The following is an 8,026-nucleotide window of genomic DNA, read 5'->3' on the forward strand; positions in this document are numbered from 1 at the left end:
TTCTGTAAAATTCATAGAATTGGTTTAGCTTCTTATGGAATCATTAAGTTACCACACACAACATATATGCACACATACATACATATATAGGTACAAAGAAAAATATAACGTTCTTCATATTTTTAGAAAAAGGATTCTTCCGACTGCAGTGGCTCAGGTCGCTGTGAAGTTGACTAGCCTGGCACAGTGGCATTGTAAATTGCAGCTGTGGCTTGGCTTCCATTCCGGGCCCAGGAACTTCCACGTGCCACAGGTGCAGCCATTAAAAAAAAAAATTCATCTTTCATTATGTGCGTTTTGTGACTCTACTTAAAAAGAACAATAGGACTGTGTTGGACCTTTGCTGTGCTGCTCAGTGTGGTAGCTGCTAGCTAAATGTGGCTATTTTAATTTAAAATTAAATTATTTGAAATAAAATGTAAAATACAGTTCGTCAGTTGCACTTGCCATGTGTCCAGTTGTTAACAGTCCCATGTACCCAGAGGCTGCCATGTGAACACTGCAGATGTAGAACATTGCCATCATTTCAGAAGGTTCTATTGGACAGTGCTATCTGAGAGGTACTTTCACTCCCAGAACGAAATGAGGCTTTTAGCTTTTACAACAGTATTTTCTTAGTGAAATGCTTATATAAATGGAACTGCATTTTTCTTCATATCCTCATTCTAGCCTGGATTGCTTACCTAAATTCCATGAGGTCAGATCCTACCATGAAGTTCTGTCCTTTGCTGGACAGAGTATAAAAAAAATCCCTGGGTTATTCAAGCCCTGTTGCTAGTGATTTGTGCCATTGCTCAGACATCTTATCTAAATTTTGCTCAGAGGTTTGGGAAACCTTTGGTTCTTGTCCTAACGCATTGTTGAACTCTTTATATTTTTCTCGTTGAGCATTCATAAACCATACTGCCCGCTTTCCTAAACTCTTGGGGTCCTGCTTCACTCTATACTAATTTCCTGCATCTGTCTTACCCAGGTCTGACCTTTCATATCTGAACCTTCTGTAGATGATCTTCATTAGAGATTCTTCAAGTAATCTGATCCTTTTAATTTGGGAATTAGGAAACAAGAGTTAAATGACTTCCCTGAATTAAAAAATGATACATCGAGGCTCAGCGGAAACAAATCTGACTAGTATCCATAATGACGCAGGTTTGATCCCTAGCCTCCCTCAGTGGGTTAAGGATCTGGTGTTGCCGTGAGCTGTGATGTAAGTCACAGACAGGGCTCAGATCTGGTATTGCTGTGGCTGTAGCATAGTTGGCAGCTACAGCTCCAATTCAACCCCTGGCCTGGGAAACTCCACGTGCTGCGGGTACGGCCCTAAAAAGACAAAAAAAAAAAAAAAAAAGATACACTTAGAACCAGTGTTTCTTTTCTTATTTTTTAAAAAAAATTTTTTAATTGTTATTTTCCCAATACAATTTTTTTTTCTACTGTGCAGCATGGTGACCCAGTTACACATACATGTATACATTCTTTTTTCTCCCATTATCATGCTCCACCATAAGTGACTAGACATAGTTCTCAGGGCTACACAGCAGGATCTCACTGCTAATCCATTCCAAAAGCAATATTTGCATCTATTAACCCCAGGCCCCCAATCCATCCCACTCCCTCCCCATAGAACCAGTATTTCTTGCTTCTTGCTCCATTCAATGTTCTTTCAACTACAGTATGAAAAATCACTGCAACAGATTTGCCTCCAATCTGGCTGTGGGCTTGATAAATCCTAACATGACATAATAGAATTTTAATGCACTATAGGCCTCATCGTTTTGATGCATGGCAAGGTCCAGCAGCAAGCTGAGATGAGCCCTGGCGCAAACTTAGGGACCTGAGGGTGATTATCCAGGTATACTTATCAAAATGTAATTTATTATAAAGTTAACATTGATAAATACCTTATAGAAATTTACAAAGTAAGGAAAAAAATCCTCAACTATCATCCAACATTGTACAACACTTCCTAGCATTTTGGCACTTTTCTTTCAATTTTTTCTCTCTCGTCTACCTCTTTCTCTGCACACACGTATACACACACTTCAAACATAGTCACAACCATAGTGAATACATTTATTGTGGTTTTAATATAATGAAGTTTTCCATTTTATAATCCTAACAGCCAACATTTTATTTATTATTCATTCATATCTTTTTAGGGCCACACCTTGGTGTGTGTAAGTTCCCAGGCTAGGGGCTGAATTGGATCTGCAGCTGCTGGCCTATGCCACGGTCATAGCATTGCCAGATCTGAGCCACATCTGCAACCTGTGCCACAGCTCAGGGCAACGCCAGATCCTTAACCCACTGAGAAAGGCCAGGGATTGAACCTAAGCCCTCATGGATACTAGTCAGATTTGTTACTGCTGGAGCCAACTTTTTAAACAGATATTTCATTTTAAAATTGATATGCTAGGAGTTCCCGTCGTGACTCAGTGGTTAACGAATCCCACTAGGAACCATGAAGTTGCCGGTTCCATCCCTGGCCTCGCTTCAGTGGGTTAAGGATCCGGCATTGCCGTGAGCTGTGGTGTAGGTCGCAGATGTGGCTTGGATCTGGGGTTGCTGTGGCTGTGGTGTAAGCCGGTGGCTACAGCTCTGATTAGACCCCTAGCCTGGGAATCTCATATGCTGCAGATGTGGCCCTAGAAAAAGACCAAAAAATAAAATAAAAAATAAATAAAATCAGGAGTTCCCATCGTGGCGCAGTGGTTAACGAATCCGACTAGGAACCATGAGGTTGCGGGTTCGGTCCCTGGCCTTGCTCAGTGGGTTAACGATCCGGTGTTGCCGTGAGCTGTGGTGTAAGTTGCAGACATGGCTCGGATCCTGCGTTGCTGTGGCTCTGGCATAGGCCGGCAGCTACAGCTCCAATTAGACCCCTAGCCTGGGAACCTCCATATGCCGCAGGAGCGGCCCAAGAAATAGCAAAAAGACAAAATAAATAAATAAATAAATAAATAAATAAATAAAATCAGTATGCTAGAGTTCCCTGGTGGCTCAGTGGGCTAAGGCTATGGCATTGTCACTTCTATGGCTCTGGTTACTTCCGTGGCTGAGGTTGAATCTCTGGCCTGGGAACTGCTGCATGCCACGGGTGTGACCAAATAAATAAATTAATATGCTATTAAAAAGAACTTGGAAAATACGGGAAACTAAGAAAAAATTATTTCTCTAACCCAATAGAAGAAGCAGGTAACTTTACTGTTAACTCCAGAGTTTATGCATAGATTTTCTCCCTACATTGTTGAAAACATATATATGCGATGTTCTTATCTACTTTTTTTTTTGTCTTTTGTCTGTTGTTGTTGTTGTTGTTGTTGCTATTTCTTGGGCCGCTCCCTCGGCATATGGAGGTTCCCAGGCTAGGGGTTGAATCGGAGCTGTAGCCACCGGCCTACGCCAGAGCCACAGCAACTCGGGATCCAAGCTGTGTCTGCGACCTATACCACAGCTCACGGCAACGCTGGATCGTTAACCCACTGAGCAAGGCCAGGGACCGAACCCGCAACCTCATGGTTCCTAGTCGGATTCGTTAACCACTGCGCCACGACGGGAACTCCTGTTCTTATCTACTTTATGAATGTTTTCCTATGCTGTTACACAACCTTTGTGAAGATTTGTAATGACTGCATAATACTTCCAAGAGGATGCAGTATGGTTTTAGTTGTATTTTGGTGTAGTCAGGTTGTTTCCACTTTCTTTTTTTTAAATTTATTTTTTATTGTTACTTCCCCCAACACACTTTTTTTTCCACTGTACAGCATGGGGACCCAGTTACATATACATGTATATATAATTTTTCTCCATTGTCGTGCTGAGTTTTAAGTATCTAGACATAGTTCTCAGTGCTACACACTCAGAATGGCCATCATTAATAAGTCCACAAATAACAAATGTTGGAGGGGCTGTGGAGAAAAGGGAACCCTCCTGCACTGTTGGTGGGAATGTAAGCTGGTACAACCACTATGGAGAGCAGTATGGAGGTACCTTAGAAATCTATACATAAAACTACCATATGATCCAGCAATCCTACTCTTGGGCATATATCCGGACAAAACTTTCCTTAAAAAAGACACATGCACCAGTGTGTTCATTGCAGCTCTATTCACAATAGCCAAGACATGGAAACAACCCAAATGTCCATTAACAGACGACTGGATTAGGAAGATGTGGTATAGATACACAATTTCTTTTTTAAATTTTTAAATTTTTTTGTCTTTTTAGGGCCATACCCATGGCATATGGAGGTTCCCGGGCTAGGGGTCGAATTGGAGCTGTAGCTTCCAGCCTACACCACAGCCACAGCAACGCAGGATCTGAGCCAAGTCTGTGACCCAGACCACAGCTCATGGCAATGCCAGATCTTTAACCCATTGAGCGAGGCCAGGGATCGAACACACGTCCTCATGAATATTAGTCGGATTCATTTCCACTGCGCCACAATGGGAACTCCTTGTTTCCAATTTCTTATTTCTTCTTTTCCCATGTTTTTAATCATTTTGTCAGAATTAAATTCCAGAAATAAAACTAGCAGGTCAAAGAGATATTATTTTGTTTTTACAAGTTTTTACAGCTCTTGCTAAGTTACTTTCCAAAAGTATTCTCCAATCATATTGCCACTTCCAAATTTTGTGGTAATGATGCACCATTGAGAGCATTAGATTTTTTTCTTGAGAGGCGTGGGATACATTACTTTCAAAGTTCTAACTTCTTTGTCCCTAAATCTGAACAGTTTACTGTCGTTTTTTGGAACTTACCTGCATTGAATACCAAGAAGATTAATGAGAATGTAAATACTGGGATATTTGAACCCTGATAAATGTCTCTGATCTCTAAGGACAATATTATGGGTAAAATATTTAAATCATAGAACCCTAAAATAAAACCAAAGTCTTTATATTCATGATAAAATTTATCTTTGAAATGTCTTGGAGCTCTCATCAGGGATATCATAAAAAATGATGTTTATTGTTACATGAAACAAGAATCTTAGCCTAAATTGCTGCATTTACCTTAAGATAAAGTTTAATACTTTCTATCCCACTACTCATAATATTTGAGCCTGTAACTCTACAATTTATAGACCTCCTCAAATAGGAAAACTGTCGAATTATAATCAGGGATAATCAACAACCCAATTTTCATATAGGTCATTGCAAACAAAAAGTCTACACTGTGCTTCAATTTAGTCAGTCACAAACAGTATTTCTTAAAATATGGAATAGAACATAGAGAATGTTAGAGTGTGCTATATGTAGTAAGGGAAAGTATCATTTTGTGAAACTTTTTTTCTCTGTTGTATGCCAGGGTATGTGTGTTTTACTATTGGTTGCAGTGAAAAAAATGGCTAAAGATCAGTATAGAAGGAAATTTATATCTTTTTTTTTTTGTCTTTTTAGGGCTGCACCTGTGGCATATGGAAGTGCCCAGGCTAGGGGTCCAATCAGAGCTGCAGGTGCCAGCCTATACCACAGCCACAGCCACACCAGATCCAAGCTGCGTCTTTGACCTACACCACAGCTCACGGCAACGCCGGATCATTAATTCACTGAGTGAGGCCAGGGATCGAACCTGCATCCTCATGGATGCTAGTCAGATTCATTTCCACTGAACCACAACAGGAACTCCTATCTTTTTTTTTTTTTTTTTGGCCATTCCTGCCTCATGTGGAAATTCCCAGGCCAAGAATCAAATCCATGCCACAACAGTGACAAACTGGATACCTTAGCCCACTAGGCCATCAGGGAGCTCTAAAAAGACACTATTGAAAGAGAAAAAGGTAACCCACAGAATGGGAGAATATGTTTGCAAATCATGTATCTGATAAGGGATTCAAAGCCAGAATATATAGAGAGTTCCTAAAATTCAACAACAAAAAAACCCCAAACAACCTGATTCAAAACTGGACAACAAGCTTGTATTAACATTTCTCCAAAAAAATATACAAATGGCCATTCCGCACAAGATTCTCAACATCACTAATCATTAGAGAAATTCAAATCAGAACTACAATGAGTTACACCTCACACCCATTAGGATGGCTACATGAAACTTGAGCACATTATGGTAAATGAAATAAGCCAGTCACAAAAAATAAATATGAGTTATCATGAGTAATCAGAATTACAGAGACAGTAAGCAGAATGATGGAGTTTCCATTGTGACTCCAGCAGAAACGAATCCAACTAGTGTCCATGAGGTTGTGGGTGCAATCCCTGGCCTCATTCTGTGGGTTAAGAATCTAGCATCGCTGTGAGCCCATGGTGCAGATTGCAGACGCAGCTGGGATCCTGCATTGCCATGGCTGTGGTGTAGGCCAACAGCTGTAGCTCCGATTTGACCCCTAGCCTGTGAACTTTCATATGCCATGGGTGCAGCCCTAAAAAAAAAGAAAAAAAAGTCAGAATGGTGGTTGCTGGGGGCTGGGGAAGGAAAAAATGGGAAGTTATTGTTTAAAGGTTATAGAGTTTCGATTCTGCAAGTTGAAAAGAATTCTGGATATTGAGGGTTGTGATGATTGCACAATAATATGACTGTGCTTAATACCAGCGAACAATACCTGTAAAAATGAATGAGATGGCAAATTTTGTTGTGTTTACCACATTTTTTAAAATTTGGAATAAAACCTATTATTAACATCACACTTATAATGATGAAAGTGTTACTTTTTCCCATTTAATATAGAACATGAAAAAGATATCTGTCCTCACTGCTTCAATTCAAAATTGTGCTGTAGGTTCTAACTAGTAGAATAAGGCAAGAAAAATAAAAAGCAAATAGATTAGAAATTTTTAAGGTAAAATTATATGTTGACATGACATATAAAATCTTAAGGAATCTGAAAAAAAGTACTAGAAACCCACAAGTGAATTTAGCTATGTTACAGGGTATACTGCCAATAGAAAAAAAAATGCAAATATATAAAAATACTAGCACTGATAAATCAGTAACTGAAAAATTTTTTGGCCTATGGCATGAAGAATTTCCTGGGATAGGAAACAAACCTGAGGCACAGCAGTGACAACACCAAATATTTAACTGCTAGGCACCAGGGAACTCCAGTAACTGAAATTTTTAAAAATTCCATTTAGGGAGTTCCGCCGTGGCTCAGTGGTTAAAGAATCCGACTAGGAACCATGAGGTTGCGGGTTCGATCCCTGCCCTTGCTCAGTGTGTTGACGATCCAGCGTTGCCGTGAGCTGTGGTGTTGGTTGCAGACACGGCTCGGGCCCCGCGTTGCTGTGGCTCTGGCGTAGGCTGGCAGCTACAGCTCTGATTAGACCCCTAGCCTGGGAACCTCCATATGGTGCGGAAGCGGCCCAAGAAATGGCAAAAAGACAAAAAAAAAAAAAGAAAAAGAAAATTCCATTTACAGAAATTTCCAAAAATCATAGTATCCTTAAGGATACATTTAATAAAATGCATGCAAGACTTGTGTATTGAAAACTACAAAATATTTCTGGGAGAAATTAAAGAATATATCATGGAAGGCTCAGTATTGTTAAGATGTCAATTATTCCCAAATTGATTTATAGATTTATTACAATCACAGTCAAAATCCAAGCAAGTGTTTATGTAGAAATTGACAAGGTTATTCCAAAATTTATAATGGAAGTGCAAATCTAGAATGATTTAGACAAGAAAGAACAAAGTTGGAGAATTTTTACTACCTGGTTTAAAGATTTTAAAGCAACAATAATCAAAATAGTATGGGAGGGAGTTCCCATCATTTCTCAGTCGTAATGAAACTGACTAGTATCCATGAGGACATGGGTTCTATCCCTGGCCTCATTTAGTGGGCTAAGGATTTGGTGTTGCCGTGAGCTGTGGCATAGGTCGCAGGGGCTTCTTGAATCTGGTGTTGCTGTGGCTGTGGTGTAGGCTAGTAGCTACAGCTCTGATTCGACCCTTAGCCTGGGAACCTCCATATGCCATGGATGCAGCCCTAAAATGACCAAAAAAAAAAAAAGAAAGTATGGCATTAGTATAAGGTAATCATGAGATCAATGGAACAGCATAATGA

The sequence above is a fragment of the Phacochoerus africanus genome, chromosome 2, assembly GCF_016906955.1.
Source record: "Phacochoerus africanus isolate WHEZ1 chromosome 2, ROS_Pafr_v1, whole genome shotgun sequence".
Classification (NCBI taxonomy): Eukaryota; Metazoa; Chordata; class Mammalia; order Artiodactyla; family Suidae; genus Phacochoerus; species Phacochoerus africanus.